The sequence below is a fragment of the Bubalus bubalis genome, chromosome 8 (genome assembly GCF_019923935.1).
Source record: "Bubalus bubalis isolate 160015118507 breed Murrah chromosome 8, NDDB_SH_1, whole genome shotgun sequence".
Classification (NCBI taxonomy): Eukaryota; Metazoa; Chordata; class Mammalia; order Artiodactyla; family Bovidae; genus Bubalus; species Bubalus bubalis.
In genome coordinates, this window is record NC_059164.1 from 9,649,789 (window position 1) to 9,667,055 (window position 17,267).

The 17,267-nt window shown below is 41.1% G+C and overlaps 1 protein-coding gene across 4 annotated transcripts in view; it reads right to left on the reverse strand.

The window, feature by feature from the left end:
• Positions 1-17,267, reverse strand: part of CDK6 (cyclin dependent kinase 6) — a 253,952-nt gene that overhangs the window by 29,640 nt on the left and 207,045 nt on the right. The gene's annotated exons all lie outside the window — the stretch shown is intronic.

Sequence of the window (17,267 nt, forward strand, 5' to 3'; positions counted from 1 at the left end):
AAAACATCTGAAACTGAACATGGCTATGTTTTTATAAAAGAGGATTTTACATGATTTCCGAGTATTTGAATATCTTTCTTCATCATTATACTTGATAACAGTTAATACTGATAAATTCTATGAAAGGCATACATTTTCATTTATACATATAATTTTTTTTCTCTTTTTCCTAACCAAAGGGAGATTACTACAAAATACAATGGCAAATTGCATTCATTTCAAACCATAGCAAAGTCATTTTCCTTTTCATATCACCGTTGTGCCAAAATAAATGTAGACCTTGGGTTTTTTTTTTAAACCAAGGATTTCTCTAAGGCTTTCTTAAATTTGTGAGAGGTTAAGCCTTAACATGGGCTTCCAAGTGGTGCTAGTGGTAAAGAACCTGCCTTGCCAGTGCAGGAGACCTAAGAGATGAGAGTTTGATCCCTGAGTCAGGAAGAGCCCCTTGAGGAGGGCATGGTAATCCACTCCGGGTTCTTGCCTGGAGAATCCCCATGGACAGAGGAAGCCCATGGGGTCGCAAAGTTGGACACGACTCAACATGCACACATGCAAGCCTTAATACTCCCCCCAGCCCTTTACCATGTTGATTTCTCAGAATATATGCTGACTGGGGAAAGGGCATAGACTTTGGTGATAGACTGTTTTGGGTGTGAACCCCTACTCAGCCACTTCTCCCTGTAAGGCCTTAGGAAAGTCATTGAGCCTCTTTAAACCTTGGTTGCTTCATCTGTAAAAATGTCCAGCTTATAGAAGACCCATAATGAAGAGCAGCTAAATACACAGCTTTCTCACACTTATATATGGTAGATGTTCCTTGCTCTGGCCACTATTACTCACCGATGATAGGGTAAAACGTTTAGCATGATGTGTAAGAAAGGAAGAGGACGTCTGTCAGTGTGGTGGTTGCTCAAGTCAAACCTAACAGTCCTTCCTCTGGAGTCACTATACATTCTCTACATCTGTAAAGGGGCTTCCAGGTGGTACTAGTGGTAAAGAACCTGCCTCCCAGTGCAGGAGACGCAAGAGACACGGGTTGGATCTCTGGGTCGGGAAGGTCCCCTGGAGAAGGAAATGGCAGCCCACTCCAGTATTCTTGCCTGGAGAATCCCATGGACAGAGGAGCCTGGCGGGCTACAGTCCCTGGGGTCGCAAAGAGTCGGACATGACTAAAGCGACTTAGCAGGCACATCTGTTATAACGCTGAACACTTTTATCATCAAGAAAATAAAAAGCGAATGTCAAATTTTCCTAGTGAAGATTAACTCATTTTGAATTGGCAATATCCTTTCCTCTTCTGAATGTAAGTTTAGCAAAAAACTTGCTCACCATTATCAGTGAAGTGAATTTTCTTGGGTCAAATTACAAAAGGGGAGCGAGTTTCAGACTACATGCCTTTTAAAACAAACAACTAAAAGAACATGTAAATATTATTCATAATCTCAATGGACGGTGCAAAGTAATGTTTAGAAGTAGGATATGTTTTCTAGCAGACAAGACATGTATGGTGATATGTCTGTTATAGGAAGGAAATGATTCATGCATAATGGAAGATCAAAGATTTCATTTGGTTACAATACTTTCATTGTACTAAAAAGATGAGCATGTCATGGATCACCCTATAGAATACCTCTGTAACCTGCATTTGACCTGCAGTTATGCTTTAACTGCTATTTTTCTTGACTAGTAGAGGAATTTTCCACGTTCATAAAATGACCTTTCGGAAAATATTACCCAGAAGAATGTCTGCTCTTTTATATTTGTAACTCATGTTCAGTTCTAAAGCTGTTATCAGTGAAGTTAAAAATGACACCTAGACATACACCCAAGAGTACTGAAATGTCCTTACAAAAAATTGTACATGAATGTACAAAGCATATTCATATTCATAATAACCAAAAGGAAGAAAGTACCCAGATGTCCATCAGCTGATAAAGGGCTAAACAGAATGTGATACTGCCATACACTGGAGTATCATTCAGTCATAAAAAGGAATGAAATGCTGCTATAATGTGGCTGACCCTTGAAAACGTGATGCCGAATAAAAGAAGTGAGTCACGAAATACAACGTGCTGTGTGATTCCATTTATATAGAAGAGACACATCTAGAGAGTCAGAAAGTAGACCCGTGGTTGCCTAGGACAGGGCCTCGTGGGGAAATGAGAAGCGACTGCTAATAAGCATGGGGCTTCTTTTTAGGGTGATGAAGATCCTCCCAACACTCACTGCTGCAACACCTGCTCAGCTCTCTGGATACCCTGCACTAAAAACCACTGAACTATAAAATTGCTATTGGTGAACTGCATGGTATGTGAGTTATAGGTCAATAAAGCTGTTTTTAAAAAGTGGTTAAATTATATTTCCAAGCAAACATTACAGATTCAGGACCAAAAAAGAAAAACTGCTAAGAAAACTGCTTTAGGGCTAAATATATGGAAAGTACATGGTATTCAAGTTCAGTGATAGACATTTCTTCTCCCATACATTCAATCATGTACTCATTTGGAGAGAAGTGCTTTAGAAGTTCTGAATAACCTACTAGTATCTGAATCTCCCCAAATACCTGATTTATCAGATTAGGGTTATATAATAAACCCCCCAAATGTCTATGGATTAAAAAACACACTCAGAAAACTATCTAATGCTTTCCTATGGATGGTGATATTACGGGTGATTTTTCGCCCCTGCATTTTTCTATTATTTTGTACTAAGCATTTATGAGCATGTGTATGTGCTCGGTCACTCAGTCATGTCTGACTCTTTGCAACCCCGTGGACTACAGTCCACCAGGCTCCTTTGTCCATGGGATTTTTCAGGCAAGAATACTGGAGTGGGCTGCCATTTCCTTCTCCAGGGGATCTTCCCGAACCAGGGACTGTACCCGTGTCTCCTGCTTGGTAGGTGGATTCTTTACCACTGAGCCACGTGGTAAGCCTTATTTCATGAGCATCAGCTACTTAAACATTTTTTACATTTATTTTTATTTGACTGTGCTGGGTCTTATTTTGGCCTGTGGGAGTTAGTCCTCTGATCAGACATCGAACCTGCTGCTGCTGCTAAGTCGCTTCAGTTGTGTCCAACTCTGTGTGACCCCATAGACGGCAGCCCACCAGGCTCCCCCATCCCTGGGATCCTCCAGGCAAGAACACTGGAGTGGGTTGCCATTTCCTTCCCCAATGCATGAAAGTGAAAAGTGAAAGTGAAGTCGCTCATTCATGTCCGACTCCTAGAGACCCCATGGACTGCAGCCTAACAGGCTCCTCCGTCCATGGGATTTTCCAGGCAAGAGTACTGGAGTGGGGTGCCACTGCCTTCTCTGTATTGAACCTGGGCACCCTATATTGGAATGTTGAGTCTTAGCCGCTGGACCACCAGTGAAGTCCTGAGCATCAGTTATTTTTTAAAATCCGTAGGAAAAGTCCCCAACATGGCTTGCCATATACTTGCTATATATTGCACGTACTTAATCTGTTCATCTCACTTCTTCATTCCCCACTCCTGGGCTAACCACTTCTACCTCATTTACTTGTTGGTCTCTATAGCCAAACCAGAAGCTCCCCGAGGACAGGATCAACCTCTACTTGCTTCTATATCTAGGGCACATACCTTTCTGTCCATAATTGGCACTCAGTAAATACATACTGAATGGTTACTGTTTCTTCTATCAAGAAGGCTTTCCTCTCTAGTCTTTCCATAAGGTGCAGTCTCGCACGTCTCCAAATTCACTTCCTTGGTTCATCTCTGGGTAATTCAAGTGTGAGCATGTGTGTTTGCACAGATACGTATGTGTGAATAGATGTATACACAGTCAGAGCCGAAACCAGATTTGATTTCTACCGCTGTATCCATTTATGCTTTACCTGCTCTGTGGGGCTAGGCAGTATCTGCAAACAGTGGGTATTTAAAAACCATGCGGCCTGCCAAAACCAGCAGAGAAGCAGCAGAGGCCTGTGGGGGGAGAACTTTTGCCCTAGCGGGCTTACTTCATCCAGGCATGCAGGACAGGGATGGGCTCCTTGGAAGACAAAGAAAGGGGAAAGTGCAGAAAGGGAAGCAAAGGCGAAACAGAGAGTGAGGGATTAACGAGGGTGTGGAGGGGGAAGAGGAGCTTGAAGAAAGCCAGCCCAGAGAGGAAGAAGGGCTGGTGGGAAAAAAAAAAAAAAAAGAAAGGAAAGGCCAAGTAATAAAAAAGGAAGGACTGGGGCAAAAAGAAGCTGAGATGAAGTTGTGTCGGTAAGGGAGGTGCTCCTGACAGCAAAAACCAGATGAACACAAGCTACAGGGTGCTGCCATTTCTGTGCACAGCAGGGGACACTCAGCCTGGTCATTTCCTTAAAAGTAAATAGCTGAATTCATTTTCACTAGTTACCAGCTGTGAATAATTTATTTCTCCACAGAGGGCTCATATTTAGTGGACTGTGAGTAACTTCCTTGAGAGAAAAAGAGAGGGGGAGAGAGAGAGGAAAACTCCAATGGTTTTCGATTCAAAATGGCCAATTAAACTAGAGCTCACCCAAACACTTGAGATTTCTGAAACATTACAAAACTTACGAATTAATATTTTTACTGACTTAGTCAATTTTACACATGACTAAGAAAGCCTAAGCAGTTATTAAGATGTAAAAAAGTCACTTCTAATCATCTGAACAAATGTTGAGTATCTATCACTTGCCAGAAACTATTATTTCTCGTATACACTTATTTAATGAAAGAATTGTCTTTCTCTTCTCCTAGTCTTAGGGTACTTGGGCTGATATAACAAAATTGTAGGCTGGGTGGCTTAAATGACTGAAGTTGATAACCTGCAGCTCTGGAGACTGAGAAGTCCTAGAAGAAAGTGCCAACATGATCGATTTCTGATGAGGACCCTCTTCCTGGTTTGCAGACCACTTTCTCATTGCATTACTCATTTGATGGAGAGAGAGAGAGCAAGTTCTCTGGTGTCTCTTTTTAGAAGGGCACTAATCTACTCATGGGTGCTTCACCCTCATGACCTCATCTAACTCTAATTAACTCCTAAAGGCCCCATCTCCAAATCACATCAAATTAGGGGTTAGAGCTTAAACATCTGAATTTTGAAAGGGACACAAACATTCAGTCCATAAGACTTCCTTCCTCAGGTTATTAAATACAACACCTCTCCTACCTTTAAAATTAGAAGGCTGGGCTGGCATGTTTTGGTCCGACAGGAACAAGAGACAAAATTTGTCTCATTCTGTGTCTGGGATTCAAGTATTTATTTCATGTAATTTCCAAGAATTTTTCTTGCCAAATAACATGTTAGTTACTCACCTGGTGCCTCCCTTATCTCTTGCTGTCTAATCACTCTGCTCATCAGGGAAGGTTTTTTTTAAAAAAACAATTGATTATTTATTTATTTTTAGTGGCACTGGATCTTGGATGCTGCGCACGGGCTTTCTCTAGTTGCGGAGAGCACGTGCTGCTCTCGAGTTGCAGTGCGTGGGTTTCTCATTGTGGTGGCCTCTCTTGTTGCAGAGCATGGGCTCTAAGGCATGTGGGCTCCAGTGGTGGCAGTACGTGAGCTCAGTTGCCTTGTGGCATGTGGGATCTTCCCAGACCAGGGACTGAACCCAAGTCCCCTGCATTGGCAGGTGGATTCTTAACCACTGGACCACCAGGAAGTCCATCAGGGGAGTTCTTAAGGCAGGAAAGAAATGATCAGGTAACTGAGCATTTCTAAAGGCTAGGCTACTCCCTGCATTACTGCATTTTCATCCTCAGTCTAACCTAAAGTCAGACAACTAGCAAGCACTACTACAACTTTGCATTTGAAACAAAGCTTGAGAACCAGGAAAAGAGGTCTGAGTCAAAGCTGAGATGTGCTAACTTGCAAGGGTAAAACGTTTGTATTAGTATTACTAATTACTAGGAACCTGGAGGCAAGTCCAAGATCTGGGACTTCCCATGGAATCACCTCTCTCACCATGAATGATAACCTGCTTTTATAGTCAGACATCTCAGGTTCAATGCCCTGGGGAAGGCGGTCTTCTGTCTCTTCATATAACTACAGAGCCTGTGTAATTCTCTTCCTCCCTTATGGAAATTCGAGCTGTAATATGCATTGTATTTTAAGTTGGGCTTGGTATTGAAAAACTTTAATGACGACATGCTGGAAGATCATTTGGGGCAAGGGTGATTGGTGGCATGTGGAGACACAGAAAGGATTATCAGAGATTACCAGGAACACTTGGCAAAAGCAGTGCCAGAGACTGATTGGTGATGGTTTAGTTGCTAAGTCATGTCTGACTCTTGCTACCCCATAGACTGTAGTCTACCAGGCTTTAATTACTAACTGGGCTCAGTCAGTTCAGTCGCTCAGTCGTGTCTGACTCTTTGCGACCCCATGAACCGCAGCACGCCAGGCCTCTCTGTCCATCACCAACTCCTGGAGTTTACCCAAACTCATGTCCATCGAGTCGGTGATGCCATCCAACCATCTCCTCTGTCTTCCCCTTCTCCTCCTACCCCTCAATCCTTCCCAGCATCAGGGTCTTTTCAAATGAGTCACTTCTTTGCATCAGGTGGCCAAAGTATTGGAGTTTCAGCTTCAACATCAGTCCTTCCAATGAACATCCAGGACTGATCTCCTTTAGAATGGACTGGTTGGATCTCCTTGCAGTCCAAGGGACTCTCAAGAGTCTTCTCCAACACCACAGTTCAAAAGCATCAACTCTTCGGCGCTCAGCTTTCCTCATAGTCCAACTTTCACATCCATACATGACCACTGGAAAAACCATAGCCTTGACTAGACGGACCTTTGCTGGCAAAGTAATGTCTCTGCTTTTTAACATGCTTTCTAGGTTGGTCATAACTTTCCTTCCAAGGAATAAGCGTCTTTTAATTTCCTCGCTGCAATCACCATCTGCAGTGATTTTGGAGCCCCCAAAGATAAAGTCTGACACTGTTTCCACTGTTTCCCCATCTATTTCCCATGAAGTGATGGGACCAGATGCGAGGGCTTACCAATTACCTTCACTCTGCAGAAATGTGAACTAGAACCATGACTTACCCAAACTAGAACCTCATCATATCACATAATAAAATCATTCTGTCCCACAATTCCTCTGCCTTCCTGGGAGAGAAAGAAAACCTACATGAGGGAGCTGGTTGGGTGGGAATCTTGGCACCTCTGTTCTTCAATACTGGCCATGTGGGGGGGCATCCACAAACAGGGTGATCAAGTGACCCAGTATGCCCAGGATGGTTCCACTTTTAGCACTAAAGATCCTGTATCCAGGGAAACCTCTTTGTCCCAGGCAAACCGGGTGGCTGGTGACCCTACCCAGGAGACCCAGTACAAGAAGTTATAGTAAAAGGAAAAAAAAAAGACTAATTTTTAAAAAAGTATCTTTGTTATTTCAGAGGTCTTTTGTAAACAATCAAACGAGATCTCTCAAAACAGTAAGAATGAAGGTGGTCCAAAGAGACAAGTTCATTCTTGTTTTCCTAGTAACTCACTGTTTCTAGACAATAAGGGACTAGACACTCAGTAGCTCCCTCCTCACACCTAAATTCAATTTGCTATTACTCTGTTGTAGCAAAAGACTTTGTAAAACTGTATACCTCTCGCACAGGGAAAGGGCATCGCCTGTGGTTTAATCTGCCTGGTCAACTTAACTGGCTGAGGGAAGTGCATATCTGAGTGCTGGTCTCTCAGTCCTGTAGCCATCCAGGCTCCTTGTCCATGGGATTCTCCAGGCAAGAGTACTGAGTGGGTTGCCATTCCCTTCTCCGGGGGATCTCCCCAACCCAGGGATCGAAGCTGGGTCTCTTGAATTGCAGGCAGATTCTTCACCACCTGAGCCACCAGGGAAGCCCTGCATAATCTAAAGAGGAGACCACCAGTAGAGACTGGATGGAGCTACTGCACATCTAGGCAGGCAAAGAGAATGCGTCTTGTCCAGTGTGACTGATGACCGTAACGGGCTGTGAGCCCAGCTGAGAATGCCTCTGGAATGCTACCTAGGTGCAGTGGGCTTTCTGGGTGTCTCAGCGGTAGAGAGTCTGCCTTCAATCCAGGAGATGCAGGTGTGATCCCCTGGAGAAGGAAATAGCAACCCACTCCAGTATTCCTGCCTGGAGAACTCCATGGACAGAGGAGCCTGGAGGGCTACAGTGCATGGGGCCACCAAGAGTCAGATACAACTGAGCAACTAACACTTGGACTAACAGTGACTAAACAGCGACAGCCTAGGTGCAGTGGGAGAGGTGCTGTGATTCATCAGCGACATATACCACGGAAAGCAAACTACTTGTGTGAGCCAAGGCGGCCCGCCTGAGTCAAGTTTTCTCTGTCTGATAGGCAGACATCAAAGCAATACATAATGAGCTTAAGGCAGAAAATGCTTAAAGTAAGCCCACTGAACAGTGACATAGTCCAATAGCAAATATTACTTAAAGTTATGGTAAGAAAAATGTAGCTTTCCAAACCACTCTTCCTTTTAGTCTTTGAATCCACTGGTCTTGTCTTTGACACAACAATTTCTGCCAAAGAGAGTTTTATGGGCTCTCATGTGGGTGTGTCTCTGAGCAGATAATTAGGATTACCTCTATGCTCATAGCACATGCTCTCTGTTGCAAACACTCTAATACTGACATCAGCCAGCTGTCAGCAAAATGATGCATAATCCAAGGCTGCAAGTTTTAATGTTGATTTTGGGGTAACATAATCACTAGAAAATTTCTGCAAGAGATGTGTGTCTATTGGTTGAAGTGGCTTATTAAAAAAAAAAAAAAAGCAGTTTTTCTCAAAAGGGAACCAAAAGTATCACTCATACAGTATTACAAATGATCCAAAAATATCCTCAAATTGGATTCAATCATTAGTTAAAAATACTCTCCAAATGGTGGAAAACCGATTTTCTCATTTTTTCCTTAAAAAAAAAAAAAATCTGCTTAGCATACAAATATGGGCACTGGCCACAGGATGTCAGTGAGGTTTATATGTCTCTAGTACTGAGAAATTAATGTGATCAGTCAACAAAAGTTAGCATTTCTTTTCTCAGGATAAATTTCTGCTGACCTCAGAGCCAGTTGAATTTTTTAAAAAGGCTTACTTTTTGCGTTTATATTTTTAATGATGGGCAGCTACTTTAAAAATAATTTTTTTTTCTGATTATGAAATATACATGTATTGTAGAAAAATTGGAAAATACAGCAAACTAATTAGAAGAAATCAACTATCATTTCTTTTCTCTTTTTATATGGAAGCAGTTAAGATGGGATCTCTAAAGGTCTCTTTCAAACAAACTTAGATGGCATCATACTCCAGACCAGGATCAGAATCCTGGCTGTACAGTCCTTGGTTTGAACAAGAATAAAAAGACAAGACAGTGGTTGGCCGTCAAAACAAAGCTGAGACTGAGTATGATTCAAGCCTCTATGAAGAAAAGAATCAAGGGCATATTAAAAAAATATTATTTGTAGACACATTTCTACCTACCCTTTTAGAGTTGCTGTTTTACGACAAGGAACAGTTCAAATCCTTTCCCTTTATTCCTTTCTAAATGGTCAAGACAACTAGTATCCTGTATGAATATAATATTCCTATCCAGAATATTTTGGTTGGAATCCAATAATGTGTGATAATTTAACAATTTAGCACAGGAAGCAAAGCCCACAACATTCCTTAGTAATTTCACAGACTATCTAGACAGAACAGAAGCATTTGAGCAGGATTTTTTTTTTCAGTGATATTTGAAGAATGCAATTTTTCATGGTGGACACAGTGGGTTTGTGACGGATGCAAATTCAGATAGGAATAAAACACAATTAAATGATTCATACTCTTGTATTATAGTTCCACAGACTTTTATTTCTGCTCGGGTCAAACAAAGGAAAGTTGGTGTTTGACAACTGTGGATGACTCATCAGAGGAAGTTCTTACCATATGGATGTGCTTGTTGAAATAAAGCTGGTTAACAAAGCTCGCCTTTTTTCTCCCTGTGGCCCAGTGAGGGTTTTGTTTTAGGAAATGGAAGTGTCAATGTGGACAAACCGTCCTGAAGTATTTATGGCATAATGTGCCGTTTCCTTCAACTGCCTTTGAACAAAGACTATGTGAATGGAAAATAAGATCTGAATTTCTTTCACTCATGTCATCTGAATGGTATTCTGTTTACAAAAGCTATGCTACACTCTGACATGTATTAATATATAATGTGAGAGGAAAGTGGTGCAGTAACAGTGGAGTGTGCTGTGGCTTCCCAATTAACCTTTAGAGCCCTTTATTCATTAAGGATGTTATGCCTTTGTCATACTCCTTGCAAACATTTTCTCCAAGTTTACCATATGCTCTGAAACTTTGCAGCATTTTTGTTTTTTTGATGAACAGAAGCTTTCAATTTTTATATAGTCAAATATGTTAACATTTTTCTTTGTTTTTAGTGCTTTGAAAGTCTAGCTCCATTTTAGAGGCATCCATATTATCTATAGCTTCTTTATACTTTTACAGTTTCATTTTTAATATATAAATCTTTAAGCCATCTGTTACTTGCTCTGTGGTAAAGAACAGAGAGAATCTAATCAGATTACCATTTTCCCCTGCAGTGAGTTGGTCAGTTACTGTACCTCATTTGTTGAACCAGCTATTCTGCCTCCCAGGATTTGTGATTTATGATGAATTATAACACTTTCTGGATTGGAGTTTTCTGGGGGGCTGTCTATTCTGTTCCATTAATGTCTGTCATTTCTTCTGCTGGAACCAAATTGTTTTTATTATTCTGGCTGCATAACACATACATTTTACTGATTGGTGGTAGAAGTCTCCTTTTAAACTTTTTTTTCCCATAAACAATTCTTGGCTACTTTCATCACTGTAGCTCTTCCAAACATATTTTAGAAAATCCCACTGGACTTCTGACGGAAGCTGCATAAACCTATAAATTAATTTGGAAAGTTCTTGCATCCTTTTGAACATTCAACCTTCTCATTCAGGAAAATGTAGTATCTTTCCAATATTCAAATCTCTACATTGAGGTACATCTTTTGTATCTCTCGATCAAGTTCTATAGTTTTCTTGATCTGGGTCGCACATATTTATTTATATTAATTTACATTCTTGATTATTACTGGGCGTGAGACAGAGCTACTTCTAGCTGGAGAAAACTGTTGCTCTTTTATCTGAGGTCATGATCCTGACTGTTCTCTTGAGTCAGGGGTTACCTTCGATTTCAAAAGTGGAAGCAGAAGAAAAAGAGGGTCATGTGGGGATAGTTTATATTCATAGCATGAAGACTATGAACCTTCCAGAAAGGCTCTAAAGGTTAAGAAATATGTAACCAAAAGCATCAGGGGTTAGTGAAAAAGAGAAATAATGTGCTAATATGCTTGGAGTGATGACTCATTGCATTGGATCATCTCTGGGAAACCACCTACTAAGTAGAATTTAGCAGTTAAGGCGTTATTTTTGGTGCACCATTATGGCTACTTCCTCTTGGGAAAAAAAAAAGATTAAACCCCAGCCTTCTAAAAAAGGTAACAGTGGTCCTCCTCGCAGACCAGCCTGTCAGGTAACGATGCTGTTTCAGGAGCAGGACAGGGCTGTGTCCCCTGTAGCGTCTTCTTTAGAACAAGACAGAAGCACTGAGCCACGTGTAATGGAAAAGGAATACAACCCCGGAGCCAGAGACCCAGCTCCTAACAGGCTCTGTAACTGATTAACAAATCACTGAGTGTAGGCAGGTGGCCACTTAACCTCTGCTCATCTGCTCAAGAATCCACATCACAGCTCCTGTCCCACTTGATACCACAGATGGGCTGCAGAAATAACAAACTGGACGAATCAGAACTGCTGGCAAGTAAGATTAGCTGCTTGGTTAAAGTCATACTATTAATCAAGCAGCAAATACATTGGGAATTTGGGACTAGCAGATGCAAACTATTACACACGCGATGGATAAACATCAAGATCCTGTCGTACAGCACAGGGAACTACATTCAACATCCTGTAATAAACCATGTGGAAAAGAAGATGAAAAATATACATATGTAGAACTGAGTCAGGCAGCTATACATCAGGAACCAACAACACCGTAAGTCAACTATACCTCAAAATAAAAACGTAGCAAATATAATAAACACTCTTGTACTACAAAGTCACTTGTTTTGGCTTCATACTGTATTACCTTCTATCCTAGCCTCTGCCCTGCCCCTTTCCCTGCTGGCCATTTCTTTGTCTGGTTTCATTCTGGCTAAGTATGCAAAGAAAATTCAATGCTTTTGTTTTGGCCCCGTCTTTGAGTTTAACGTACCTATGATATTCTGCCGTGCTACTTAGGAATATCACTGGCTCAGAAAACTTTAAAGATGATATGGTTAGGATAGTGACAAATAGGGAGAGAAAATGTGTTTTCTTATTCAGTATCCATGGCAGTTGGACTAGTTTTAGAGTATTCCTCTTTCTACTTCCATCAACATAGTTTAAACATGGTCTTTTTCTTATATTAATGAAGAAACTGAGGTCCTGCAAAATTCAATGACTTGCTCACCGTTTGATATTTTGTTCATTCACTTCTTCATTCCTTCCTTCAGAGAATACTTCAGAGAATGAGTGTCAGATGATGTTCTGGATGCTAGCAATATAGTAGTAAATGAACCCCCCCCCAGCCCCAAGTGCATTCATAAACTGTTAATAGAATGTGTATTCCGCTGATTAGTGGTGAGCTTAAACACTTCCATACTTATGCATATTCACCACTGATAATAATTCTATGCATTTCTACTTCTCAGTTTCCAACAAAGCCAGATAATTTTGCCTAATGAAATGGGATAGGAACGACAGGTAAGACCTATTTTTCTAATCCTTACAAACAACCCTGAAGCACAGGCAATACTCCCCTCATTTTACAGATGAGGAAGCTGGGACTCAGAGGAGGGTTTTGTAACTGAAACAGACAGTCAGATATGTGGTAAGTGCAAATGCTGGAATCAACACTGTTATTCATAATTTCTTATTGATGCTATTATATCATACATTTAAATGCAATCTACCATAGAACATTAAAGGGCTTCCCTGACGGCTTGGACAGTAAAGAATCTGCCTGCAATGCAGGAGACCAGTGTGTGATTCCTGGGTGGGGATGGTCTCCTGGAGAAGGGAATGGTTACCCACTTCAGTAGTCTTATCTGGAGAATTACAAGGACAGAGGAGCCTGGAGACCTACAGTCCACGGGATTGCAAAGAGCTGGACACTACTGAGCAACTAACACAGGACATTAAAAATATGTTACAAACGAGTTATCTAGGGAAACCTTTGGCCCCAGTGCACAGTACTTATTTATGAAACAAATGAACATATTCAGGATCTGATTGGATTACACATTCTCTACAGACATATGACTCAATCCACCATGCACTTGACTTTACAATTATAAGAGAAGGACATTATAGGCATAAAGTTGTGTCAGTCATACAAATGAAACAACTGGTAAAAAATATGTACAGTAATAATTACTGTAAATTTATATACTGAAATTACATATAAAAAAACTGGAAATATAGGTCAAATGTATACATAATATAAAATATATTCATAGCATATAATATATATATATTTTATATATATATATAAAAAGACTACAAAGAAGCCTATAATGAAAATCTTAAGATATATGTTTTCTATCTATGGGTTGTGGGCAATTTTCACCCTCCCTTTTTTGCTTCTCTGCTTTTTCCAAAATCAAACTTTCTAAAATTTTGCTAATGTATTACTTTCTAAGAAGAAAAATACAATAAAAGTTGTTAAAAAAGAGTCCAGTCATGTTTTGCTATCTCTAAATTGATGGTCTTAGGAAAAGATGAATATATCGATATTAAAAAACTTTGGGAGGCATTTTTTTTTTTTTAATGTAGTTAAGGCTATGTGGTCAAAGGGGCTGGCAGGTTACATTAGGTGTTACACACTTCCCAACTAGATTCAAGATTTAAATTGTGGCTGAACATTTATTCAAAAACTGGTTCTCAGTTCAGAAAATAGTCTGGTCCAAAAGGTCTACTTTCTGATTATAAAGTATAATTATGTATTGACCTTTGGGACTTCTTGATCATCACTGGTAGGCTTGGTACTGTAACTGAGGGATGCATTTTCCTGGAAAGTGAAATTTAGTCTTTCAACCTACCAACAAGCTTCTGATGACATTTGGCAAATTAAAACTCTGAGAGGAACTTTAAGAAAGTATAAAAGAAACCTTAGCCTTAAGACCATTATGTTAGAGAAATTATGTAGATAAAAACCAGTGCCACCTAAAATATGTTGAGTAGCTAACTTTTCTTCACCACTGATGGCTATTAATTACAGATGCAACTTACCAAGCACATGTGGTAGGCCAGGGGCAGCTTTACTCTATTCTACACGTAGTATCTCATTTAATTCTAAGAGCATTCTGCTAAGTACGTAATATTATCCTCATTTTAAAAGGAGGAACTGAGGCTTAGATCAAGTATCAAGTCTAACATCTACTATTAATCCGTAATAAACAGCAGACAGCACTCCCAGTGGTACAAATACAGGGTGATTACCATATTTTGAGAAAGTACTCAAAAAAGTGAGGCTCAAAATAAATTTTAAAACTTGAAAGCTTGTACTGTGTTCATCTCAGCTAACTGATTAGAGCCATTTAAAGCTTAGAACAGCTTTCCTAGTGGCTCAGCAGTAAACCATCTGCCTGCAATGCGGGAGATGCGGGAGACATGGGTTTGATCCCTTGGGTCAGGAAGATCCCCTGGAGAAGGAAATGGCACCCCACTCCAGTATTCTTGCCTGGAAAATTCTATGGACAGAGGAGCCTCGCAGGCTACAGTCAACAGGGTCGCAAAGAGTCAGACATGATTGAACACATGCGTACGTGCGCGCACACACACACACACACGGCTTTTAATGCATTATAAATGGAAGTATCTAATATAGTTAAAATAAAATATTGGTATAGCCTGGTAGTGCACACTGCATGCCTTGCTCATTAAACGTACTTTCAAATTGTGTATCTTTAGCACAAAACTAACATGCACTTTAGATTCCTTTGGTTTTGCATGCTAAAAAGTCTTAAAGACATTTCTGAACTGCTATTCTTTTTTTAATAAAAGAAGACCTTTATTTCTTTATTTGGGTCGTACCAAGTTGTGCTGCACGGCAGGTGGGATCTGCTTCCCGACCAGGGCTGGAACCCATGTCCCCTGCACTGAAGCACAACGGCCTCAGCACTGCACCCAGGAAGTCCTGCCCTGCTCTATTAATTTACCAAGTTATGCTGTACATTTAGTATATCTTTGGTGTTTTTATCTTATTGTATTATTTTATTAGCATCAGCACTATTTTCAAAACAAACAATTTATGTTAAAAGATAAATGGGGTTCCTGAAAGCAGGAAGACCTTGACACAAGAGAAGTGTCTGCAGGGTGAGCCTGGCGTGGCTGGGGAGCGCGGCCACACAGGTCCCACAGCCCCTCATGGAACAACGTCCTACTGTCTGATGTTTAACTGATCCGCTCATCTGAGGATGAACTTTCCTGGTGCCTTTCCCCACTTGTTTGGGAGTTCTGCCAATGCCCAGATAGAAGGACGCTTCAGAGCAAATGTGGGGTTTGCCTCAGAGGCCTGCTGTGGAGGCACAGGCTCTGGCGGGCGGCAGGACCGCACGCCCTGTGTGGACCGCCCGCCCGGGCCGGACACGCCCAGTCCCACCCTGCCACTGGCCGGCAGTGACCCCCGAGGGCAACACCAACTCTCAGCCTTAGGCTCTTTGGGCTCTTCCTTGAATGCTCTATGGAACATCACTTACTTAGTAAATTAAAAATACGCATATGCTCCAACTATCCCACTTCCGGGTATTCATCTGAAGAAAATGAGAACACCAATTTGAAAAAATATATGTATGCTTATGTTCATTGTAACATTATTTACAATCGGAAGGACTGATGCTGAAGCTCCAATACCCTGGCCACCTGATGCAAAGAGCCAATGCACTGGAAAAGACCCTCATGGTGGAAAAGATTGAAGGCAGGAAGAGAAGGGGCCGACAGAGGATGAGATGGTTGGATGGCATCACCGACTCAATGGACATGAGTTTGAGCAAACTCCGGGAGATGGTGAAGGACAGAGAAGCCTGGCAGTGATGCAGTCTATGGGGTCACAAAGAACTGGACACAACTTAGCGACTGAACAACAAGACATTGAGGCAAACCTACGTGTCCATTGATAGAAAAATGGATAAAGAAGCTGTCCACAACAACCACAGTGACACTATAAAAAAAGAAGTTGTCGACATACACAGTATAGCTACAGTACACACACACACAGCAATATCAGCCAGCCATAAAAAAAGGATGGAATCTTGCCATTTGCTACAACATAAATGGACCTAGAGGGTATTATACCCAGTGAAATAAGTCAGAAAGAGTAAGACAAATAACATATGATTTCCCTTATACGTGGAACAAATGAACTCATAGATACAGAGAATAAACAGGTAGTTGCCAGAGGAATAGGGGTTGGGGGAACAGAGGAATTTCATTTCTCTCTCTACAAAGAGAAATGAAATGAAAGAAATGAAAAGGTACAAACTTTCAGTCATGGAGTCTGGGGTATGAAATGTAAAGTGTGGGGAATACAGTCAACAATTACATAATATCTTTGTATGGGGACAGATGGCACCGAGACTTATCACGGTGACCAGTTTGAAACGCAGAGACATACAAGTCATGGTGCTGTGTACCGGGTACTAACATAGTGTTGCAAGTCAATTATACTCAAAAAACAAATTCATAGAAAAAGAGTTCAGATTTGGGCTTACCAGAGGCAGGGGTGGGGCTGAGGTGGAGTGGGAAGTAGACTGAAGGTGGTCAAAGGTACAAACTTCCAGTTATAAGATACTTAAGTACTAAGTATGTAATGTACAACATGATAAATATAAGTATCATTACTGTACATTATATATGAGGGCTTCCCAGGTGGCGCTTGTGGTAAAGAACCCACCTGCCAATGCCGGAGAAGTAAGAGATGTGGGTTCAATCCCTGGGTCAGGAAGATCCCCTGGAGGAGGGCATGGCAACCCACTCCAGTATTCTTGCCTGGAGAATCCCATGGACAGAGGAGCCTGGCGGGCTACAGTCCCTGGGGTTGCAAAGAGTCGGACACAACTGAAGTGACTTAGCACCACCTTTCATTAAATCTAAGGTGCTACCAACTGATTCCAATGTACATCCTGATTCTAAGAATAATAAATAATGGGAAAAAGGTATAATATGTGAA